The sequence below is a fragment of the Manis pentadactyla genome, chromosome 1 (assembly GCF_030020395.1).
Source record: "Manis pentadactyla isolate mManPen7 chromosome 1, mManPen7.hap1, whole genome shotgun sequence".
In the NCBI taxonomy this organism is placed as follows: Eukaryota; Metazoa; Chordata; class Mammalia; order Pholidota; family Manidae; genus Manis; species Manis pentadactyla.
In genome coordinates this window covers 30,993,249-31,016,088 of record NC_080019.1, presented here as the reverse complement: position 1 = coordinate 31,016,088, position 22,840 = coordinate 30,993,249, and positions in this window count along the sequence as shown.

The window sequence follows — 22,840 nt, the reverse complement described above, 5'->3', positions numbered from 1 at the left end:
TTCATACGTTTTAAAAATGTTAACATAAATTCTCGGTATGGAATGCATTCTGGAATTTTCATAGAGCAGACATTAGGTGGATTTTAAATGTCAGTTGTTTTTCCCATCTCATTTACTCACCACGAATAACTCATTATTATATACATAAATATTCACATACATAAGGAAACAACAAAGCTAAAGAGTCAGTTTATGGTCTCTGGATTTCACATTCATTTTCATAGACATGCTTCCTGAAAATGAGCCACGCTCTAAAGACATCAGGTGAGGTCTGGGAATCCCGGAAAACACGAATGTCTGAACTGTCTAGTTTTTCTAGTTATTTTTGATATCGTTATGGTCTCATCAAGTGTCTTTAAATGTATCCGGACTATCCAGACCGATTTAGCTTACATGTGGAAAAGATAAATTCAACTGTAACCTGATCTTTAGAGCAGATACCGAACAAGCGGAGGGAAGCATGCTCTAGCGGGACTCAGAGGAATGGAATTTGATGGCTTGTCTGACTTCCGAGGAGTAAGTAGAAATTGTTCCGGTCAAATTTTAGGTCCAAATAGGATATCTACACATGAAAAGGTGAACATTCTACATAAAACAAGGATGCGATGATTCATGGGAGAACACTTGGGATATCTTGTTCCCCCCTAACCGTACAAGGTAGTACTCTGTGAGTGGGTATGAGAAATAATTTCATGAATTCAGCCTTCCACTGGGCCTCACTTTTACACTCTTGAAAGCTACATGAGTAACTGCTTTCAATGTAAACGGACTAGAATTAGGGTGGCTGAAGGGATAAAGAGGTGAGACCCACCTTTATGTTGCCTATGGGAGGCTCATTTTTGACCTAAGGACACACATAAACTGAAAGTGAAGGGATGGAAAAAGATACTTTATGCAAGTTAAAGAGAGCAAAGGGCAGGACCCGCAATACTTATATTAGATAAACTGGACAGGAAACGAAGTGATGGGAACATCAAGGACACTATGGCGATATGAAGGAATCAGTCTGAGGAGATGGCAATAACAACTGGGTAAGTGACTGGGCACGCAACACAGGAGGACTTAAATGGGTAAAGAAAAATTTATGCAGAAGTATGTCCGTATTTGGCACTTACTTACAGAACTAAAGGGACCAGTAGATAGCAGGAAAATAATACTATGAGATTTTTAACACTCATTCCATCAATGGTTAGATCACCCAGAGGGAAAATAAATAAGGAAACTGTGGCATTCTATGACACAGTAGTCCAGAGAGACTTAAAAGATTTATAACAGAACATGACAGCCGAAAGCAGCAGGATACACATTCTTCTCAGGAACACTTGGAATGTTCTTCAGTAGAGATCACAAATTAGGACAGGAAAATGTCTCAATAAATTTAAGAAGACTGGAATTGTATTAAGCATCTTTTCCGAACAAAAGTGTATGAAACTAGGAATGAATGACATAAAGAAAACCACAGAAAACACAAACAGGAGAAGCTAAACCTCATAATTGTAAATAATCAGTGATTCAATGAGGAAACCAAAGGAGAAAACAAACAATGTATGGAAGCAAATAAGACAGGAACCCAATGGATCAAAGTATGTAAAATGGACCTAGAGTGATTCTAGGAGTTACGTACATAGCAATGGAGGCCTCCACCCAGAAAGAAAGACAATCCCGAACGAACAATATCCTTTCACTATGAAAGGAACTAGGAAAAGAAGTACAAACCGGTCTAGGTTCCCATTCTTGAGTCACCATAGCACGGGGAAGAAGAGCAGAGTCTGTTCAGTCAGACTGTCTCGGTGTGTTCCCATCATCTCCCTGAATTTGGGCAAAGGCAGCTGTGAGGATGTCAGTTTCTCTGTCTGTGTGATGATGGGGATACTAAAGAAGCTAGCTCAGAGATTCTGGGGAGTGCAAAGTGCTTGCCAAAGTACCTTGTGTATAGGGTTCAACAAATCTTTGGATGAAGGTTTCTACAGGCCTACCAGTGTTATATATGTAATTCAGGAAAACACACTAAAAAATAGTACACATATTAAGTCAAAAAAGAATAACGAATCAATTTGTTTCACATGTCGTAGGGAAAAGGAGTTGCCAAGGCCAGGGTGCTCGCCTGACCGCGAACTCCCTGCCCACGGCGCAAACGCCGTGCTGTCTCCTGAGAGCCAGCCTGCATTGTGACCTCAGCCCCGTTTACTGCGCATGCGCAACTCGGGGAATTGTTGACAAGAGGGTCCCTATCGTCTGAGTTGCTGAGTAGGGACCTCGCCCGAGTGCTCTCTGCCGCTTGTGGATCTCAGAGCAGCTCCGTGCAGCTGCAGCGGATGTAATCTCAGCACTCGATCGACCTGCTGCCACCAAAGTAAAACTGGGTTGGAACAGCGGAGCCTCGCTGTTTTCCAGTCTCACCAAATCCAGTAGGAAATACGCTGGGACTCCTGTGCTACAACGTCTTCTCAAGTTCATAGTAGGTGTGATGGTAGCAGAGTTGTAAAATTTGAATTGTCCTGAGGTTTTGACTTCTCATGCTGATTAAAAACACCGCCACTGCCATGTTCTCTGAAAGTACTCGTAAGAGAGGTAAGCGCTTGCATCTAAGTCCGGGTCACGGACACAGTTGAATGAATTCCGGGGAGGAGGTATTTATCCACTTTTAATGAAGGATATGTCTACCTGAGAAAAAGTCAGACTGAGTGATATTATTTCCATAAAGAGTACTGGTTTTCATACGTTTTAAAAATGTTAACATAAATTCTCGGTATGGAATGCATTCTGGAATTTTCATAGAGCAGACATTAGGTGGATTTTAAATGTCAGTTGTTTTTCCCATCTCATTTACTCACCACGAATAACTCATTATTATATACATAAATATTCACATACATAAGGAAACAACAAAGCTAAAGAGTCAGTTTATGGTCTCTGGATTTCACATTCATTTTCATAGACATGCTTCCTGAAAATGAGCCACGCTCTAAAGACATCAGGTGAGGTCTGGGAATCCCGGAAAACACGAATGTCTGAACTGTCTAGTTTTTCTAGTTATTTTTGATATCGTTATGGTCACATCAAGTGTCTTTAAATGTATCCGGACTATCCAGACCGATTTAGCTTACATGTGGAAAAGATAAATTCAACTGTAACCTGATCTTTAGAGCAGATACCGAACAAGCGGAGGGAAGCATGCTCTAGCGGGACTCAGAGGAATGGAATTTGATGGCTTGTCTGACTTCCGAGGAGTAAGTAGAAATTGTTCCGGTCAAATTTTAGGTCCAAATAGGATATCTACACATGAAAAGGTGAACATTCTACATAAAACAAGGATGCGATGATTCATGGGAGAACACTTGGGATATCTTGTTCCCCCCTAACCGTACAAGGTAGTACTCTGTGAGTGGGTATGAGAAATAATTTCATGAATTCAGCCTTCCACTCGGCCTCACTTTTACACTCTTGAAAGCTACATGAGTAACTGCTTTCAATGTAAACGGACTAGAATTAGGGTGGCTGAAGGGATAAAGAGGTGAGACCCACCTTTATGTTGCCTATGGGAGGCTCATTTTTGACCTAAGGACACACATAAACTGAAAGTGAAGGGATGGAAAAAGATACTTTATGCAAGTTAAAGAGAGCAAAGGGCAGGACCCGCAATACTTATATTAGATAAACTGGACAGGAAACGAAGTGATGGGAACATCAAGGACACTATCGCGATATGAAGGAATCAGTCTGAGGAGATGGCAATAACAACTGGGTAAGTGACTGTGCACGCAACACAGGAGGACTTAAATGGGTAAAGAAAAATTTATGCAGAAGTATGTCCGTATTTGGCACTTACTTACAGAACTAAAGGGAGCAGTAGATAGCAGGAAAATAATACTATGAGATTTTTAACACTCATTCCATCAATGGTTAGATCACCCAGAGGGAAAATAAATAAGGAAACTGTGGCATTCTATGACACAGTAGTCCAGAGAGACTTAAAAGATTTATACCAGAACATGACAGTCGAAAGCAGCAGGATACACATTCTTCTCAGGAACACTTGGAATGTTCTTCAGTAGAGATCACAAATTAGGACAGGAAAATGTCTCAATAAATTTAAGAAGACTGGAATTATATTAAGCATCTTTTCCGACCAAAAGTGTATGAAACTAGGAATGAATGACATAAAGAAAACCAGAGAAAACCCAAACAGGAGAAGCTAAACCTCATAATTGTAAATAATCAGTGATTCAATGAGGAAACCAAAGGAGAAAACAAACAATGTATGGAAGCAAATAAGACAGGAACCCAATGGATCAAAGTATGTAAAATGGACCTAGAGTGATTCTAGGAGTTACGTACATAGCAATGGAGGCCTCCACCCAGAAAGAAAGACAATCCCGAACGAACAATATCCTTTCACTATGAAAGGAACTAGGAAAAGAAGTACAAACCGGTCTAGGTTCCCATTCTTGAGTCACCATAGCACGGGGAAGAAGAGCAGAGTCTGTTCAGTCAGACTGTCTCGGTGTGTTCCCATCATCTCCCTGAATTTGGGCAAAGGCAGCTGTGAGGATGTCAGTTTCTCTGTCTGTGTGATGATGGGGATACTAAAGAAGCTAGCTCAGAGATTCTGGGGAGTGCAAAGTGCTTGCCAAAGTACCTTGTGTATAGGGTTCAACAAATCTTTGGATGAAGGTTTCTACAGGCCTACCAGTGTTATATATGTAATTCAGGAAAACACACTAAAAAATAGTACACATATTAAGTCAAAAAAGAATAACGAATCAATTTGTTTCACATGTCGTAGGGAAAAGGAGTTGCCAAGGCCAGGGTGCTCGCCTGACCGCGAACTCCCTGCCCACGGCGCAAACGCCGTGCTGTCTCCTGAGAGCCAGCCTGCATTGTGACCTCAGCCCCGTTTACTGCGCATGCGCAGCTCGGGGAATTGTTGACAAGAGGGTCCCTATCGTCTGAGTTGCTGAGTAGGGACCTCGCCCGAGTGCTCTCTGCCTCTTGTGGATCTCAGAGCAGCTCCGTGCAGCTGCAGCGGATGTAATCTCAGCACTCGATCGACCTGCTGCCACCAAAGTAAAACTGGGTTGGAACAGCGGAGCCTCGCTGTTTTCCAGTCTCACCAAATCCAGTAGGAAATACGCTGGGACTCCTGTGCTACAACGTCTTCTCAAGTTCATAGTAGGTGTGATGGTAGCAGAGTTGTAAAATTTGAATTGTCCTGAGGTTTTGACTTCTCATGCTGATTAAAAACACCGCCACTGCCATGTTCTCTGAAAGTACTCGTAAGAGAGGTAAGCGCTTGCATCTTAGTCCGGGTCACGGACACAGTTGAATGAATTCCGGGGAGGAGGTATTTATCCACTTTTAATGAAGGATATGTCTACCTGAGAAAAAGTCAGACTGAGTGATATTATTTCCATAAGGAGTACTGGTTTTCATACGTTTTAAAAATGTTAACATAAATTCTCGGTATGGAATGCATTCTGGAATTTTCATAGAGCAGACATTAGGTGGATTTTAAATGTCAGTTGTTTTTCTCATCTCATTTACTCACCACGAATAACTCATTATTATATACATAAATATTCACATACATAAGGAAACAACAAAGCTAAAGAGTCAGTTTATGGTCTCTGGATTTCACATTCATTTTCATAGACATGCTTCCTGAAAATGAGCCACGCTCTAAAGACATCAGGTGAGGTCTGGGAATCCCGGAAAACACGAATGTCTGAACTGTCTAGTTTTTCTAGTTATTTTTGATATCGTTATGGTCTCATCAAGTGTCTTTAAATGTATCCGGACTATCCAGACCGATTTAGCTTACATGTGGAAAAGATAAATTCAACTGTAACCTGATCTTTAGAGCAGATACCGAACAAGCGGAGGGAAGCATGCTCTAGCGGGACTCAGAGGAATGGAATTTGATGGCTTGTCTGACTTCCGAGGAGTAAGTAGAAATTGTTCCGGTCAAATTTTAGGTCCAAATAGGATATCTACACATGAAAAGGTGAACATTCTACATAAAACAAGGATGCGATGATTCATGGGAGAACACTTGGGATATCTTGTTCCCCCCTAACCGTACAAGGTAGTACTCTGTGAGTGGGTATGAGAAATAATTTCATGAATTCAGCCTTCCACTGGGCCTCACTTTTACACTCTTGAAAGCTACATGAGTAACTGCTTTCAATGTAAACGGACTAGAATTAGGGTGGCTGAAGGGATAAAGAGGTGAGACCCACCTTTATGTTGCCTATGGGAGGCTCATTTTTGACCTAAGGACACACATAAACTGAAAGTGAAGGGATGGAAAAAGATACTTTATGCAAGTTAAAGAGAGCAAAGGGCAGGACCCGCAATACTTATATTAGATAAACTGGACAGGAAACGAAGTGATGGGAACATCAAGGACACTATGGCGATATGAAGGAATCAGTCTGAGGAGATGGCAATAACAACTGGGTAAGTGACTGGGCACGCAACACAGGAGGACTTAAATGGGTAAAGAAAAATTTATGCAGAAGTATGTCCGTATTTGGCACTTACTTACAGAACTAAAGGGACCAGTAGATAGCAGGAAAATAATACTATGAGATTTTTAACACTCATTCCATCAATGGTTAGATCACCCAGAGGGAAAATAAATAAGGAAACTGTGGCATTCTATGACACAGTAGTCCAGAGAGACTTAAAAGATTTATAACAGAACATGACAGCCGAAAGCAGCAGGATACACATTCTTCTCAGGAACACTTGGAATGTTCTTCAGTAGAGATCACAAATTAGGACAGGAAAATGTCTCAATAAATTTAAGAAGACTGGAATTGTATTAAGCATCTTTTCCGAACAAAAGTGTATGAAACTAGGAATGAATGACATAAAGAAAACCACAGAAAACACAAACAGGAGAAACTAAACCTCATAATTGTAAATAATCAGTGATTCAATGAGGAAACCAAAGGAGAAAACAAACAATGTATGGAAGCAAATAAGACAGGAACCCAATGGATCAAAGTATGTAAAATGGACCTAGAGTGATTCTAGGAGTTACGTACATAGCAATGGAGGCCTCCACCCAGAAAGAAAGACAATCCCGAACGAACAATATCCTTTCACTATGAAAGGAACTAGGAAAAGAAGTACAAACCGGTCTAGGTTCCCATTCTTGAGTCACCATAGCACGGGGAAGAAGAGCAGAGTCTGTTCAGTCAGACTGTCTCGGTGTGTTCCCATCATCTCCCTGAATTTGGGCAAAGGCAGCTGTGAGGATGTCAGTTTCTCTGTCTGTGTGATGATGGGGATACTAAAGAAGCTAGCTCAGAGATTCTGGGGAGTGCAAAGTGCTTGCCAAAGTACCTTGTGTATAGGGTTCAACAAATCTTTGGATGAAGGTTTCTACAGGCCTACCAGTGTTATATATGTAATTCAGGAAAACACACTAAAAAAGAGTACACATATTAAGTCAAAAAAGAATAACGAATCAATTTGTTTCACATGTCGTAGGGAAAAGGAGTTGCCATGGCCAGGGTGCTCGCCTGACCGCGAACTCCCTGCCCACGGCGCAAACGCCGTGCTGTCTCCTGAGAGCCAGCCTGCATTGTGACCTCAGCCCCGTTTACTGCGCATGCGCAGCTCGGGGAATTGTTGACAAGAGGGTCCCTATCGTCTGAGTTGCTGAGTAGGGACCTCGCCCGAGTGCTCTCTGCCGCTTGTGGATCTCAGAGCAGCTCCGTGCAGCTGCAGCGGATGTAATCTCAGCACTCGATCGACCTGCTGCCACCAAAGTAAAACTGGGTTGGAACAGCGGAGCCTCGCTGTTTTCCAGTCTCACCAAATCCAGTAGGAAATACGCTGGGACTCCTGTGCTACAACGTCTTCTCAAGTTCATAGTAGGTGTGATGGTAGCAGAGTTGTAAAATTTGAATTGTCCTGAGGTTTTGACTTCTCATGCTGATTAAAAACACCGCCACTGCCATGTTCTCTGAAAGTACTCGTAAGAGAGGTAAGCGCTAGCATCTAAGTCCGGGTCACGGACACAGTTGAATGAATTCGGGGAGGAGGTATTTATCCACTTTTAATGAAGGATATGTCTACCTGAGAAAAAGTCAGACTGAGTGATATTATTTCCATAAAGAGTACTGGTTTTCATACGTTTTAAAAATGTTAACATAAATTCTCGGTATGGAATGCATTCTGGAATTTTCATAGAGCAGACATTAGGTGGATTTTAAATGTCAGTTGTTTTTCCCATCTCATTTACTCACCACGAATAACTCATTATTATATACATAAATATTCACATACATAAGGAAACAACAAAGCTAAAGAGTCAGTTTATGGTCTCTGGATTTCACATTCATTTTCATAGACATGCTTCCTGAAAATGAGCCACGCTCTAAAGACATCAGGTGAGGTCTGGGAATCCCGGAAAACACGAATGTCTGAACTGTCTAGTTTTTCTAGTTATTTTTGATATCGTTATGGTCTCATCAAGTGTCTTTAAATGTATCCGGACTATCCAGACCGATTTAGCTTACATGTGGAAAAGATAAATTCAACTGTAACCTGATCTTTAGAGCAGATACCGAACAAGCGGAGGGAAGCATGCTCTAGCGGGACTCAGAGGAATGGAATTTGATGGCTTGTCTGACTTCCGAGGAGTAAGTAGAAATTGTTCCGGTCAAATTTTAGGTCCAAATAGGATATCTACACATGAAAAGGTGAACATTCTACATAAAACAAGGATGCGATGATTCATGGGAGAACACTTGGGATATCTTGTTCCCCCCTAACCGTACAAGGTAGTACTCTGTGAGTGGGTATGAGAAATAATTTCATGAATTCAGCCTTCCACTGGGCCTCACTTTTACACTCTTGAAAGCTACATGAGTAACTGCTTTCAATGTAAACGGACTAGAATTAGGGTGGCTGAAGGGATAAAGAGGTGAGACCCACCTTTATGTTGCCTATGGGAGGCTCATTTTTGACCTAAGGACACACATAAACTGAAAGTGAAGGGATGGAAAAAGATACTTTATGCAAGTTAAAGAGAGCAAAGGGCAGGACCCGCAATACTTATATTAGATAAACTGGACAGGAAACGAAGTGATGGGAACATCAAGGACACTATGGCGATATGAAGGAATCAGTCTGAGGAGATGGCAATAACAACTGGGTAAGTGACTGTGCACGCAACACAGGAGGACTTAAATGGGTAAAGAAAAATTTATGCAGAAGTATGTCCGTATTTGGCACTTACTTACAGAACTAAAGGGACCAGTAGATAGCAGGAAAATAATACTATGAGATTTTTAACACTCATTCCATCAATGGTTAGATCACCCAGAGGGAAAATAAATAAGGAAACTGTGGCATTCTATGACACAGTAGTCCAGAGAGACTTAAAAGATTTATAACAGAACATGACAGCCGAAAGCAGCAGGATACACATTCTTCTCAGGAACACTTGGAATGTTCTTCAGTAGAGATCACAAATTAGGACAGGAAAATGTCTCAATAAATTTAAGAAGACTGGAATTGTATTAAGCATCTTTTCCGAACAAAAGTGTATGAAACTAGGAATGAATGACATAAAGAAAACCACAGAAAACACAAACAGGAGAAGCTAAACCTCATAATTGTAAATAATCAGTGATTCAATGAGGAAACCAAAGGAGAAAACAAACAATGTATGGAAGCAAATAAGACAGGAACCCAATGGATCAAAGTATGTAAAATGGACCTAGAGTGATTCTAGGAGTTACGTACATAGCAATGGAGGCCTCCACCCAGAAAGAAAGACAATCCCGAACGAACAATATCCTTTCACTATGAAAGGAACTAGGAAAAGAAGTACAAACCGGTCTAGGTTCCCATTCTTGAGTCACCATAGCACGGGGAAGAAGAGCAGAGTCTGTTCAGTCAGACTGTCTCGGTGTGTTCCCATCATCTCCCTGAATTTGGGCAAAGGCAGCTGTGAGGATGTCAGTTTCTCTGTCTGTGTGATGATGGGGATACTAAAGAAGCTAGCTCAGAGATTCTGGGGAGTGCAAAGTGCTTGCCAAAGTACCTTGTGTATAGGGTTCAACAAATCTTTGGATGAAGGTTTCTACAGGCCTACCAGTGTTATATATGTAATTCAGGAAAACACACTAAAAAAGAGTACACATATTAAGTCAAAAAAGAATAACGAATCAATTTGTTTCACATGTCGTAGGGAAAAGGAGTTGCCAAGGCCAGGGTGCTCGCCTGACCGCGAACTCCCTGCCCACGGCGCAAACGCCGTGCTGTCTCCTGAGAGCCAGCCTGCATTGTGACTTCAGCCCCGTTTACTGCGCATGCGCAACTCGGGGAATTGTTGACAAGAGGGTCCCTATCGTCTGAGTTGCTGAGTAGGGACCTCGCCCGAGTGCTCTCTGCCGCTTGTGGATCTCAGAGCAGCTCCGTGCAGCTGCAGCGGATGTAATCTCAGCACTCGATCGACCTGCTGCCACCAAAGTAAAACTGGGTTGGAACAGCGGAGCCTCGCTGTTTTCCAGTCTCACCAAATCCAGTAGGAAATACGCTGGGACTCCTGTGCTACAACGTCTTCTCAAGTTCATAGTAGGTGTGATGGTAGCAGAGTTGTAAAATTTGAATTGTCCTGAGGTTTTGACTTCTCATGCTGATTAAAAACACCGCCACTGCCATGTTCTCTGAAAGTACTCGTAAGAGAGGTAAGCGCTTGCATCTAAGTCCGGGTCACGGACACAGTTGAATGAATTCCGGGGAGGAGGTATTTATCCACTTTTAATGAAGGATATGTCTACCTGAGAAAAAGTCAGACTGAGTGATATTATTTCCATAAAGAGTACTGGTTTTCATACGTTTTAAAAATGTTAACATAAATTCTCGGTATGGAATGCATTCTGGAATTTTCATAGAGCAGACATTAGGTGGATTTTAAATGTCAGTTGTTTTTCCCATCTCATTTACTCACCACGAATAACTCATTATTATATACATAAATATTCACATACATAAGGAAACAACAAAGCTAAAGAGTCAGTTTATGGTCTCTGGATTTCACATTCATTTTCATAGACATGCTTCCTGAAAATGAGCCACGCTCTAAAGACATCAGGTGAGGTCTGGGAATCCCGGAAAACACGAATGTCTGAACTGTCTAGTTTTTCTAGTTATTTTTGATATCGTTATGGTCTCATCAAGTGTCTTTAAATGTATCCGGACTATCCAGACCGATTTAGCTTACATGTGGAAAAGATAAATTCAACTGTAACCTGATCTTTAGAGCAGATACCGAACAAGCGGAGGGAAGCATGCTCTAGCGGGACTCAGAGGAATGGAATTTGATGGCTTGTCTGACTTCCGAGGAGTAAGTAGAAATTGTTCCGGTCAAATTTTAGGTCCAAATAGGATATCTACACATGAAAAGGTGAACATTCTACATAAAACAAGGATGCGATGATTCATGGGAGAACACTTGGGATATCTTGTTCCCCCCTAACCGTACAAGGTAGTACTCTGTGAGTGGGTATGAGAAATAATTTCATGAATTCAGCCTTCCACTGGGCCTCACTTTTACACTCTTGAAAGCTACATGAGTAACTGCTTTCAATGTAAACGGACTAGAATTAGGGTGGCTGAAGGGATAAAGAGGTGAGACCCACCTTTATGTTGCCTATGGGAGGCTCATTTTTGACCTAAGGACACACATAAACTGAAAGTGAAGGGATGGAAAAAGATACTTTATGCAAGTTAAAGAGAGCAAAGGGCAGGACCCGCAATACTTATATTAGATAAACTGGACAGGAAACGAAGTGATGGGAACATCAAGGACACTATCGCGATATGAAGGAATCAGTCTGAGGAGATGGCAATAACAACTGGGTAAGTGACTGTGCACGCAACACAGGAGGACTTAAATGGGTAAAGAAAAATTTATGCAGAAGTATGTCCGTATTTGGCACTTACTTACAGAACTAAAGGGACCAGTAGATAGCAGGAAAATAATACTATGAGATTTTTAACACTCATTCCATCAATGGTTAGATCACCCAGAGGGAAAATAAATAAGGAAACTGTGGCATTCTATGACACAGTAGTCCAGAGAGACTTAAAAGATTTATACCAGAACATGACAGTCGAAAGCAGCAGGATACACATTCTTCTCAGGAACACTTGGAATGTTCTTCAGTAGAGATCACAAATTAGGACAGGAAAATGTCTCAATAAATTTAAGAAGACTGGAATTGTATTAAGCATCTTTTCCGAACAAAAGTGTATGAAACTAGGAATGAATGACATAAAGAAAACCACAGAAAACACAAACAGGAGAAGCTAAACCTCATAATTGTAAATAATCAGTGATTCAATGAGGAAACCAAAGGAGAAAACAAACAATGTATGGAAGCAAATAAGACAGGAACCCAATGGATCAAAGTATGTAAAATGGACCTAGAGTGATTCTAGGAGTTACGTACATAGCAATGGAGGCCTCCACCCAGAAAGAAAGACAATCCCGAACGAACAATATCCTTTCACTATGAAAGGAACTAGGAAAAGAAGTACAAACCGGTCTAGGTTCCCATTCTTGAGTCACCATAGCACGGGGAAGAAGAGCAGAGTCTGTTCAGTCAGACTGTCTCGGTGTGTTCCCATCATCTCCCTGAATTTGGGCAAAGGCAGCTGTGAGGATGTCAGTTTCTCTGTCTGTGTGATGATGGGGATACTAAAGAAGCTAGCTCAGAGATTCTGGGGAGTGCAAAGTGCTTGCCAAAGTACCTTGTGTATAGGGTTCAACAAATCTTTGGATGAAGGTTTCTACAGGCCTACCAGTGTTATATATGTAATTCAGGAAAACACACTAAAAAAGAGTACACATATTAAGTCAAAAAAGAATAACGAATCAATTTGTTTCACATGTCGTAGGGAAAAGGAGTTGCCATGGCCAGGGTGCTCGCCTGACCGCGAACTCCCTGCCCACGGCGCAAACGCCGTGCTGTCTCCTGAGAGCCAGCCTGCATTGTGACCTCAGCCCCGTTTACTGCGCATGCGCAGCTCGGGGAATTGTTGACAAGAGGGTCCCTATCGTCTGAGTTGCTGAGTAGGGACCTCGCCCGAGTGCTCTCTGCCGCTTGTGGATCTCAGAGCAGCTCCGTGCAGCTGCAGCGGATGTAATCTCAGCACTCGATCGACCTGCTGCCACCAAAGTAAAACTGGGTTGGAACAGCGGAGCCTCGCTGTTTTCCAGTCTCACCAAATCCAGTAGGAAATACGCTGGGACTCCTGTGCTACAACGTCTTCTCAAGTTCATAGTAGGTGTGATGGTAGCAGAGTTGTAAAATTTGAATTGTCCTGAGGTTTTGACTTCTCATGCTGATTAAAAACACCGCCACTGCCATGTTCTCTGAAAGTACTCGTAAGAGAGGTAAGCGCTAGCATCTAAGTCCGGGTCACGGACACAGTTGAATGAATTCCGGGGAGGAGGTATTTATCCACTTTTAATGAAGGATATGTCTACCTGAGAAAAAGTCAGACTGAGTGATATTATTTCCATAAAGAGTACTGGTTTTCATACGTTTTAAAAATGTTAACATAAATTCTCGGTATGGAATGCATTCTGGAATTTTCATAGAGCAGACATTAGGTGGATTTTAAATGTCAGTTGTTTTTCCCATCTCATTTACTCACCACGAATAACTCATTATTATATACATAAATATTCACATACATAAGGAAACAACAAAGCTAAAGAGTCAGTTTATGGTCTCTGGATTTCACATTCATTTTCATAGACATGCTTCCTGAAAATGAGCCACGCTCTAAAGACATCAGGTGAGGTCTGGGAATCCCGGAAAACACGAATGTCTGAACTGTCTAGTTTTTCTAGTTATTTTTGATATCGTTATGGTCTCATCAAGTGTCTTTAAATGTATCCGGACTATCCAGACCGATTTAGCTTACATGTGGAAAAGATAAATTCAACTGTAACCTGATCTTTAGAGCAGATACCGAACAAGCGGAGGGAAGCATGCTCTAGCGGGACTCAGAGGAATGGAATTTGATGGCTTGTCTGACTTCCGAGGAGTAAGTAGAAATTGTTCCGGTCAAATTTTAGGTCCAAATAGGATATCTACACATGAAAAGGTGAACATTCTACATAAAACAAGGATGCGATGATTCATGGGAGAACACTTGGGATATCTTGTTCCCCCCTAACCGTACAAGGTAGTACTCTGTGAGTGGGTATGAGAAATAATTTCATGAATTCAGCCTTCCACTGGGCCTCACTTTTACACTCTTGAAAGCTACATGAGTAACTGCTTTCAATGTAAACGGACTAGAATTAGGGTGGCTGAAGGGATAAAGAGGTGAGACCCACCTTTATGTTGCCTATGGGAGGCTCATTTTTGACCTAAGGACACACATAAACTGAAAGTGAAGGGATGGAAAAAGATACTTTATGCAAGTTAAAGAGAGCAAAGGGCAGGACCCGCAATACTTATATTAGATAAACTGGACAGGAAACGAAGTGATGGGAACATCAAGGACACTATGGCGATATGAAGGAATCAGTCTGAGGAGATGGCAATAACAACTGGGTAAGTGACTGTGCACGCAACACAGGAGGACTTAAATGGGTAAAGAAAAATTTATGCAGAAGTATGTCCGTATTTGGCACTTACTTACAGAACTAAAGGGACCAGTAGATAGCAGGAAAATAATACTATGAGATTTTTAACACTCATTCCATCAATGGTTAGATCACCCAGAGGGAAAATAAATAAGGAAACTGTGGCATTCTATGACACAGTAGTCCAGAGAGACTTAAAAGATTTATAACAGAACATGACAGCCGAAAGCAGCAGGATACACATTCTTCTCAGGAACACTTGGAATGTTCTTCAGTAGAGATCACAAATTAGGACAGGAAAATGTCTCAATAAATTTAAGAAGACTGGAATTGTATTAAGCATCTTTTCCGAACAAAAGTGTATGAAACTAGGAATGAATGACATAAAGAAAACCACAGAAAACACAAACAGGAGAAGCTAAACCTCATAATTGTAAATAATCAGTGATTCAATGAGGAAACCAAAGGAGAAAACAAACAATGTATGGAAGCAAATAAGACAGGAACCCAATGGATCAAAGTATGTAAAATGGACCTAGAGTGATTCTAGGAGTTACGTACATAGCAATGGAGGCCTCCACCCAGAAAGAAAGACAATCCCGAACGAACAATATCCTTTCACTATGAAAGGAACTAGGAAAAGAAGTACAAACCGGTCTAGGTTCCCATTCTTGAGTCACCATAGCACGGGGAAGAAGAGCAGAGTCTGTTCAGTCAGACTGTCTCGGTGTGTTCCCATCATCTCCCTGAATTTGGGCAAAGGCAGCTGTGAGGATGTCAGTTTCTCTGTCTGTGTGATGATGGGGATACTAAAGAAGCTAGCTCAGAGATTCTGGGGAGTGCAAAGTGCTTGCCAAAGTACCTTGTGTATAGGGTTCAACAAATCTTTGGATGAAGGTTTCTACAGGCCTACCAGTGTTATATATGTAATTCAGGAAAACACACTAAAAAATAGTACACATATTAAGTCAAAAAAGAATAACGAATCAATTTGTTTCACATGTCGTAGGGAAAAGGAGTTGCCAAGGCCAGGGTGCTCGCCTGACCGCGAACTCCCTGCCCACGGCGCAAACGCCGTGCTGTCTCCTGAGAGCCAGCCTGCATTGTGACCTCAGCCCCGTTTACTGCGCATGCGCAGCTCGGGGAATTGTTGACAAGAGGGTCCCTATCGTCTGAGTTGCTGAGTAGGGACCTCGCCCGAGTGCTCTCTGCCGCTTGTGGATCTCAGAGCAGCTCCGTGCAGCTGCAGCGGATGTAATCTCAGCACTCGATCGACCTGCTGCCACCAAAGTAAAACTGGGTTGGAACAGCGGAGCCTCGCTGTTTTCCAGTCTCACCAAATCCAGTAGGAAATACGCTGGGACTCCTGTGCTACAACGTCTTCTCAAGTTCATAGTAGGTGTGATGGTAGCAGAGTTGTAAAATTTGAATTGTCCTGAGGTTTTGACTTCTCATGCTGATTAAAAACACCGCCACTGCCATGTTCTCTGAAAGTACTCGTAAGAGAGGTAAGCGCTTGCATCTAAGTCCGGGTCACGGACACAGTTGAATGAATACCGGGGAGGAGGTATTTATCCACTTTTAATGAAGGATATGTCTACCTGAGAAAAAGTCAGACTGAGTGATATTATTTCCATAAGGAGTACTGGTTTTCATACGTTTTAAAAATGTTAACATAAATTCTCGGTATGGAATGCATTCTGGAATTTTCATAGAGCAGACATTAGGTGGATTTTAAATGTCAGTTGTTTTTCCCATCTCATTTACTCACCACGAATAACTCATTATTATATATATAAATATTCACATACATAAGGAAACAACAAAGCTAAAGAGTCAGTTTATGGTCTCTGGATTTCACATTCATTTTCATAGACATGCTTCCTGAAAATGAGCCACGCTCTAAATACATCAGGTGAGGTCTGGGAATCCCGGAAAACACGAATGTCTGAACTGTCTAGTTTTTCTAGTTATTTTTGATATCGTTATGGTCACATCAAGTGTCTTTAAATGTATCCGGACTATCCAGACCGATTTAGCTTACATGTGGAAAAGATAAATTCAACTGTAACCTGATCTTTAGAGCAGATACCGAACAAGCGGAGGGAAGCATGCTCTAGCGGGACTCAGAGGAATGGAATTTGATGGCTTGTCTGACTTCCGAGGAGTAAGTAGAAATTGTTCCGGTCAAATTTTAGGTCCAAATAGGATATCTACACATGAAAAGGTGAACATTCTACATTAAACAAGGATGCGATGATTCATGGGAGAACACTTGGGATATCTTGTTCCCCCCTAACCGTACAAGGTAGTACTCTGTGAGTGGGTATGAGAAATAATTTCATGAATTCAGCCTTCCACTGGGCCTCACTTTTACACTCTTGAAAGCTACATGAGTAACTGCTTTCAATGTAAACGGACTAGAATTAGGGTGGCTGAAGGGATAAAGAGGTGAGACCCACCTTTATGTTGCCTATGGGAGGCTCATTTTTGACCTAAGGACACACATAAACTGAAAGTGAAGGGATGGAAAAAGATACTTTATGCAAGTTAAAGAGAGCAAAGGGCAGGACCCGCAATACTTATATTAGATAAACTGGACAGGAAACAAAGTGATGGGAACATCAAGGACACTATGGCGATATGAAGGAATCAGTCTGAGGAGATGGCAATAACAACTGGGTAAGTGACTGTGCACGCAACACAGGAGGACTTAAATGGGTAAAGAAAAATTTATGCAGAAGTATGTCCGTATTTGGCACTTACTTACAGAACTAAAGGGACCAGTAGATAGCAGGAAAATAATACTATGAGATTTTTAACACTCATTCCATCAATGGTTAGATCACCCAGAGGGAAAATAAATAAGGAAACTGTGGCATTCTATGACACAGTAGTCCAGAGAGACTTAAAAGATTTATAACAGAACATGACAGCCGAAAGCAGCAGGATACACATTCTTCTCAGGAACACTTGGAATGTTCTTCAGTAGAGATCACAAATTAGGACAGGAAAATGTCTCAATAAATTTAAGAAGACTGGAATTGTATTAAGCATCTTTTCCGAACAAAAGTGTATGAAACTAGGAATGAATGACATAAAGAAAACCACAGAAAACCCAAACAGGAGAAGCTAAACCTCATAATTGTAAATAATCAGTGATTCAATGAGGAAACCAAAGGAGAAAACAAACAATGTATGGAAGCAAATAAGACAGGAACCCAATGGATCAAAGTATGTAAAATGGACCTAGAGTGATTCTAGGAGTTACGTACATAGCAATGGAGGCCTCCACCCAGAAAGAAAGACAATCCCGAACGAACAATATCCTTTCACTATGAAAGGAACTAGGAAAAGAAGTACAAACCGGTCTAGGTTCCCATTCTTGAGTCACCATAGCACGGGGAAGAAGAGCAGAGTCTGTTCAGTCAGACTGTCTCGGTGTGTTCCCATCATCTCCCTGAATTTGGGCAAAGGCAGCTGTGAGGATGTCAGTTTCTCTGTCTGTGTGATGATGGGGATACTAAAGAAGCTAGCTCAGAGATTCTGGGGAGTGCAAAGTGCTTGCCAAAGTACCTTGTGTATAGGGTTCAACAAATCTTTGGATGAAGGTTTCTACAGGCCTACCAGTGTTATATATGTAATTCAGGAAAACACACTAAAAAAGAGTACACATATTAAGTCAAAAAAGAATAACGAATCAATTTGTTTCACATGTCGTAGGGAAAAGGAGTTGCCAAGGCCAGGGTGCTCGCCTGACCGCGAACTCCCTGCCCACGGCGCAAACGCCGTGCTGTCTCCTGAGAGCCAGCCTGCATTGTGACCTCAGCCCCGTTTACTGCGCATGCGCAGCTCGGGGAGTTGTTGACAAGAGGGTCCCTATCGTCTGAGTTGCTGAGTAGGGACCTCGCCCGAGTGCTCTCTGCCGCTTGTGGATCTCAGAGCAGCTCCGTGCAGCTGCAGCGGATGTAATCTCAGCACTCGATCGACCTGCTGCCACCAAAGTAAAACTGGGTTGGAACAGCGGAGCCTCGCTGTTTTCCAGTCTCACCAAATCCAGTAGGAAATACGCTGGGACTCCTGTGCTACAACGTCTTCTCAAGTTCATAGTAGGTGTGATGGTAGCAGAGTTGTAAAATTTGAATTGTCCTGAGGTTTTGACTTCTCATGCTGATTAAAAACACCGCCACTGCCATGTTCTCTGAAAGTACTCGTAAGAGAGGTAAGCGCTTGCATCTAAGTCCGGGTCACGGACACAGTTGAATGAATACCGGGGAGGAGGTATTTATCCACTTTTAATGAAGGATATGTCTACCTGAGAAAAAGTCAGACTGAGTGATATTATTTCCATAAGGAGTACTGGTTTTCATACGTTTTAAAAATGTTAACATAAATTCTCGGTATGGAATGCATTCTGGAATTTTCATAGAGCAGACATTAGGTGGATTTTAAATGTCAGTTGTTTTTCCCATCTCATTTACTCACCACGAATAACTCATTATTATATATATAAATATTCACATACATAAGGAAACAACAAAGCTAAAGAGTCAGTTTATGGTCTCTGGATTTCACATTCATTTTCATAGACATGCTTCCTGAAAATGAGCCACGCTCTAAAGACATCAGGTGAGGTCTGGGAATCCCGGAAAACACGAATGTCTGAACTGTCTAGTTTTTCTAGTTATTTTTGATATCGTTATGGTCACATCAAGTGTCTTTAAATGTATCCGGACTATCCAGACCGATTTAGCTTACATGTGGAAAAGATAAATTCAACTGTAACCTGATCTTTAGAGCAGATACCGAACAAGTGGAGGGAAACATGCTCTAGCGGGACTCAGAGGAATGGAATTTGATGGCTTGTCTGACTTCCGAGGAGTAAGTAGAAATTGTTCCGGTCAAATTTTAGGTCCAAATAGGATATCTACACATGAAAAGGTGAACATTCTACATAAAACAAGGATGCGATGATTCATGGGAGAACACTTGGGATATCTTGTTCCCCCCTAACCGTACAAGGTAGTACTCTGTGAGTGGGTATGAGAAATAATTTCATGAATTCAGCCTTCCACTGGGCCTCACTTTTACACTCTTGAAAGCTACATGAGTAACTGCTTTCAATGTAAACGGACTAGAATTAGGGTGGCTGAAGGGATAAAGAGGTGAGACCCACCTTTATGTTGCCTATGGGAGGCTCATTTTTGACCTAAGGACACACATAAACTGAAAGTGAAGGGATGGAAAAAGATACTTTATGCAAGTTAAAGAGAGCAAAGGGCAGGACCCGCAATACTTATATTAGATAAACTGGACAGGAAACGAAGTGATGGGAACATCAAGGACACTATGGCGATATGAAGGAATCAGTCTGAGGAGATGGCAATAACAACTGGGTAAGTGACTGTGCACGCAACACAGGAGGACTTAAATGGGTAAAGAAAAATTTATGCAGAAGTATGTCCGTATTTGGCACTTACTTACAGAACTAAAGGGACCAGTAGATAGCAGGAAAATAATACTATGAGATTTTTAACACTCATTCCATCAATGGTTAGATCACCCAGAGGGAAAATAAATAAGGAAACTGTGGCATTCCATGACACAGTAGTCCAGAGAGACTTAAAAGATTTATAACAGAACATGACAGCCGAAAGCAGCAGGATACACATTCTTCTCAGGAACACTTGGAATGTTCTTCAGTAGAGATCACAAATTAGGACAGGAAAATGTCTCAATAAATTTAAGAAGACTGGAATTGTATTAAGCATCTTTTCCGAACAAAAGTGTATGAAACTAGGAATGAATGACATAAAGAAAACCACAGAAAACACAAACAGGAGAAGCTAAACCTCATAATTGTAAATAATCAGTGATTCAATGAGGAAACCAAAGGAGAAAACAAACAATGTATGGAAGCAAATAAGACAGGAACCCAATGGATCAAAGTATGTAAAATGGACCTAGAGTGATTCTAGGAGTTACGTACATAGCAATGGAGGCCTCCACCCAGAAAGAAAGACAATCCCGAACGAACAATATCCTTTCACTATGAAAGGAACTAGGAAAAGAAGTACAAACCGGTCTAGGTTCCCATTCTTGAGTCACCATAGCACGGGGAAGAAGAGCAGAGTCTGTTCAGTCAGACTGTCTCGGTGTGTTCCCATCATCTCCCTGAATTTGGGCAAAGGCAGCTGTGAGGATGTCAGTTTCTCTGTCTGTGTGATGATGGGGATACTAAAGAAGCTAGCTCAGAGATTCTGGGGAGTGCAAAGTGCTTGCCAAAGTACCTTGTGTATAGGGTTCAACAAATCTTTGGATGAAGGTTTCTACAGGCCTACCAGTGTTATATATGTAATTCAGGAAAACACACTAAAAAAGAGTACACATATTAAGTCAAAAAAGAATAACGAATCAATTTGTTTCACATGTCGTAGGGAAAAGGAGTTGCCAAGGCCAGGGTGCTCGCCTGACCGCGAACTCCCTGCCCACGGCGCAAACGCCGTGCTGTCTCCTGAGAGCCAGCCTGCATTGTGACCTCAGCCCCGTTTACTGCGCATGCGCAGCTCGGGGAGTTGTTGACAAGAGGGTCCCTATCGTCTGAGTTGCTGAGTAGGGACCTCGCCCGAGTGCTCTCTGCCGCTTGTGGATCTCAGAGCAGCTCCGTGCAGCTGCAGCGGATGTAATCTCAGCACTCGATCGACCTGCTGCCACCAAAGTAAAACTGGGTTGGAACAGCGGAGCCTCGCTGTTTTCCAGTCTCACCAAATCCAGTAGGAAATACGCTGGGACTCCTGTGCTACAACGTCTTCTCAAGTTCATAGTAGGTGTGATGGTAGCAGAGTTGTAAAATTTGAATTGTCCTGAGGTTTTGACTTCTCATGCTGATTAAAAACACCGCCACTGCCATGTTCTCTGAAAGTACTCGTAAGAGAGGTAAGCGCTTGCATCTAAGTCCGGGTCACGGACACAGTTGAATGAATACCGGGGAGGAGGTATTTATCCACTTTTAATGAAGGATATGTCTACCTGAGAAAAAGTCAGACTGAGTGATATTATTTCCATAAGGAGTACTGGTTTTCATACGTTTTAAAAATGTTAACATAAATTCTCGGTATGGAATGCATTCTGGAATTTTCATAGAGCAGACATTAGGTGGATTTTAAATGTCAGTTGTTTTTCCCATCTCATTTACTCACCACGAATAACTCATTATTATATATATAAATATTCACATACATAAGGAAACAACAAAGCTAAAGAGTCAGTTTATGGTCTCTGGATTTCACATTCATTTTCATAGACATGCTTCCTGAAAATGAGCCACGCTCTAAAGACATCAGGTGAGGTCTGGGAATCCCGGAAAACACGAATGTCTGAACTGTCTAGTTTTTCTAGTTATTTTTGATATCGTTATGGTCACATCAAGTGTCTTTAAATGTATCCGGACTATCCAGACCGATTTAGCTTACATGTGGAAAAGATAAATTCAACTGTAACCTGATCTTTAGAGCAGATACCGAACAAGTGGAGGGAAGCATGCTCTAGCGGGACTCAGAGGAATGGAATTTGATGGCTTGTCTGACTTCCGAGGAGTAAGTAGAAATTGTTCCGGTCAAATTTTAGGTCCAAATAGGATATCTACACATGAAAAGGTGAACATTCTACATAAAACAAGGATGCGATGATTCATGGGAGAACACTTGGGATATCTTGTTCCCCCCTAACCGTACAAGGTAGTACTCTGTGAGTGGGTATGAGAAATAATTTCATGAATTCAGCCTTCCACTGGGCCTCACTTTTACACTCTTGAAAGCTACATGAGTAACTGCTTTCAATGTAAACGGACTAGAATTAGGGTGGCTGAAGGGATAAAGAGGTGAGACCCACCTTTATGTTGCCTATGGGAGGCTCATTTTTGACCTAAGGACACACATAAACTGAAAGTGAAGGGATGGAAAAAGATACTTTATGCAAGTTAAAGAGAGCAAAGGGCAGGACCCGCAATACTTATATTAGATAAACTGGACAGGAAACGAAGTGATGGGAACATCAAGGACACTATGGCGATATGAAGGAATCAGTCTGAGGAGATGGCAATAACAACTGGGTAAGTGACTGTGCACGCAACACAGGAGGACTTAAATGGGTAAAGAAAAATTTATGCAGAAGTATGTCCGTATTTGGCACTTACTTACAGAACTAAAG